The sequence below is a fragment of the Oncorhynchus kisutch genome, unplaced genomic scaffold (genome assembly GCF_002021735.2).
Source record: "Oncorhynchus kisutch isolate 150728-3 unplaced genomic scaffold, Okis_V2 scaffold1465, whole genome shotgun sequence".
Classification (NCBI taxonomy): domain Eukaryota; kingdom Metazoa; phylum Chordata; class Actinopteri; order Salmoniformes; family Salmonidae; genus Oncorhynchus; species Oncorhynchus kisutch.
The window spans coordinates 29132-32766 of record NW_022263410.1 but is presented as its reverse complement, the minus strand read 5'-3'; the positions used below and the strand labels follow the sequence as shown (position 1 = coordinate 32766).

The following is a 3635-nucleotide window of genomic DNA, read 5'->3' as shown; positions in this document are numbered from 1 at the left end:
GATGCTGTCTGGTCCAGGAGAATATCACCTCTCACAATATTGGGACGGCAGGTAGATTCATAAAGTGGAGTGATGATGTTATATCAGGGTCAGACTGTATAGGCTATATTACATGTATATAGTGTATTATTGGGGCAGCAGCCTAGTGGTTAGAATGTTATATCAGGGTCAGACTGTATAAAAGCCAAGTACTAAGAATGAAGAGTCAGTTCTTCCATGGAATTGTTCAGCTTTGTTACTGTTTGTAATAAAGTCTAGTTGAATTCACAGGTTCTGGTTTGGTGAAATAGTTGATTCAATATTTTCCACAACAGTCAATGTGTCTAAACTGTAAGAACATTGAAATGAAGTTGTTTTCAAGTCGTTATTAACAACAACCTGAAAATAAACATTTAAAACCTTCAACTAAAACCAAACGTATATTGGACGTTGGGTATCGTCTTCTTTTCAACGTCTTTTCAATGACATTTAGCTTGGTGGTTCAGCCCAATGTCAAAACACAGTTTTAATGTGTCCAGATCAATAACCAATATGCAGAAACCATTTGTGATATTGAAAACCTAAACATAAAATGTACCATCTGCACAAACATCTGCAACAATAATCACATTACTTAAACAAGCACCTTTTAAAATGCAGGAGCACCAGAAACACTTGTTCTGACAAGTAGCAATAAATCACTGATATCAATTAGGGGGGAAATCAGGTTGTTGGTGCTGTTGAAACTAACACAACTAAAAAAACACATGGAAATGGGAGATATATTTTACCTCCCTGGTTAGAGGGCAACTTGTAGAAAACATCTAGCTACATTTTGATTCCAGTGGGTCACCAATGCTGTAAGTGTAACACAGCTGTTTTTGTGTGAGTCACTTTCTGTTATATCATATAAATATCACTCTTTCAATTCAGAGCCTGGATTTTCCCCCTGAGGCTAATATCCATATCATGCAGAAATCAATTGAACAGGGGGCAGTTTAGTGTTCTACATTGTGACATCATTAAAATACTCCTACTACAATGTGAAAACATTCTACATTGTGACATCATTCAAATACTCCTTCTACAATGTTTAAACATTCTACATTGTGACATCATTAAAATACTCCTACTACAATGTTTAAACATTCTACATTGTGACATTAATTCATTGATATCATGAAACAACTCCTTCATTAATGTATTTTCTGATGTTTGATCAGAGATCTTTTATCAGAGTATCTCTTGTCACATTGACCACAGCTATGAGGTTTCTCTCCTGGGTGTGTTCTCTGGTGTACAATCAGATGACTAGATGTAGTCAAATTCTTCCCACATTGTTCACAACTATAAGATTTCTCTCCTGTGTGTGTTCTCTGGTGTGATACCAGGTTGCTTGACTGAGTAAAACTCTTCCCACATTGATAACAGCTGTAAGGTTTCTCTCCTGTGTGTGTTCTCTGGTGAGATAACAGGCTGCTTGACTGAGTAAAACTCTTCCCACATTGATCACAGCTGTAAGGTTTCTCTCCAGTGTGAATTCCATGTGTACTTTTAGTGAATTTGATCTTAAGTAATTCTTCCCACAGTCAGAGCAGCAGTGAGATTTCTTCCCTGTTGGCCTCCACTGGTGTTTCTTGAGGTGTTCTGATCGGGAGGGACTCTTCTCTGCCTCGTCAGCTTCATGATGTTGAGGCTCCCCAGAGGATCCACGATAGTCACGTCTCTCTCCTGTGTGAACAACAAAGTCTGACAGATGGTTAAAGGCCCACAACAGCAGAAATCCACTGTAAAAGGTGATGCCAACAGCGTAGCCATGATGTTCTCCAACAATTGATGTCTGTAATGAATGTTAAAATTATTGTCTTGAGACAGTCAAGTGAGCAACAATAGTCATATTTTGTCTTGTTTTCACATTAGTAGTAACATCGATGATTGTAGGCTATAAATAGGTTATTACAGTTGCTGAACCCCTAAGCAGTGTGCCAGACAACCTTTGGTCACCAATATAGGCCCCTTTCTGTGTTTGCTAAAATAGGCGCACAAGGGCAATGAATTGAATGTGAGAGTGGTTACATTTCTCCAGCCCCCATCCCTCAGCTGTTTACCAAACCAAGTCTCAGGGCAGCCATTTTGTTGCTGTTTAAATCCTAGGTTGTCCCTTTAAAAAAGCCAAATCAATCGATCAACCAATATGCAGTTCAAACAATAACAAAGATGTCATTCCACCTGTTTTGGTAATAAGATGATGGATGGGTCTGGAGAAATGTAACTACTCTCAAATTCATAGACAGACCTACGGATGCAAGGACTGACCGTCCATGAAATCAACATGATAGTTTTAACCATGTTGAGGCTCTACAGTGTTGATTTACATTGTTTCTAAACATTGGTGTAAAACATATTATTTGGGGTTCTGATGGGGTACAACAGGTGGTTGTGTTATATTCTTCAAGAATCAATGGCTTTAAATAATATAAATGTAGTAATTACATATTTCCCTTTAACACCACACATCAGTTCAACAACTGCAGAGTTTGTGCCTCTGTTTTTAAGACAGTACTTACTAATGTTAATCACGGCCCGGTTTCTCAAAACCATCTTACGGCTGAGTTCACCGTCAGAACCATAGGATGCCTTAAGAAGCGTTGGGGAAACCGGGCCCAGATATCCAGTTTCCTCTTCCTCCTTTATCGATGTGACAGTCATCTCCCCCTCCCCCTCTTTCACTCCATAAACTGCATCCTCCTCTCTCTCCGCTTCCTCTTCTTTTACTGTAACATCCTCCTCCTCTTTCACTCTGAACGAGTCTTCCTTTTCTTTCACTGAAACGTCTCTCTTCTTCTTTCACGGTAACAGCCTCACCCTCTACTTGTTTTTTTAATTGTAACATCCTTCTCTTCCTCCTCCTCTTTCAGGAGAGCTTCTTTCTCCGTCCAGAAGACCTCCTCTTCTTTAGCAGGAGGAGAGCAGCTTAGTGAACTCATGGTCGGAGATGTTCTCTAGCTAGCATTAGCAACTAGCCTAGCTCTAAGCTAATTTAGCAAACCAGCTAGCTGACAAACAACGTAAATATATAATTAAATGGGCCAACACGTACATACGACAGAAGTGTGTTTAATACACAGCGACTAACATACACCAAAACAGTGTAAAGAGAGTGAATGTTGTAGCTATGTTTGCTATAAAGCTACCGAGGTGTCTAACTGTTGTTGTTGAAGGAGCGTCCCGTCCACTAGATTATACGTCACACTGGCAGCGTCGCCTGAACCTAAAAGACGCACATCGCCATCTGCTGACTGGAGGGGCAACGCAGTTGAGGAACCAAACGTTTATTTTTCATTAATTTCATTAAAATTAATTATCATATTAAGTCGTTCAAAGAAAAGCATGTGTTGATTGATTCGTGTTTAATGAGTGAGAATTTAAAACAAACTTTAGATCCACTACATATTTACATTGAACCATAGTTCTGACATGGATCATTTTGACCCCTGAGGCATATCTTTTATCACAGCCAAAATGTGGTTTATTCCATTTTTCATGACTTTGTCAATCAACTTGTTCTTAATAAATCTAAATCCTGGTTTAGTGTTTCTGTATCATTATGGACTTTTAACAAACTCAAATCCTTTGGAGTCATTTTGACTCCAGCC

General features: G+C 39.0%; 1 long non-coding RNA gene across 2 annotated transcripts; it reads right to left on the bottom strand.

The window, feature by feature from the left end:
* Positions 1–212: 212 nt before the first annotated feature.
* Positions 213–3333, bottom strand: LOC116366432 (uncharacterized). Of its 2 annotated transcripts, none has more exons than XR_004208276.1 (2): positions 2547–3333; positions 213–1728 (listed from the first exon to the last, which is right to left on the bottom strand). It is a non-coding gene; the product is annotated as an uncharacterized LOC116366432 (long non-coding RNA). The 2 variants fall into 2 exon arrangements; XR_004208275.1 differs by having other exon boundaries at positions 213–1710; positions 2547–3332.
* Between the last annotated feature and the right edge of the window lie 302 nt (positions 3334–3635).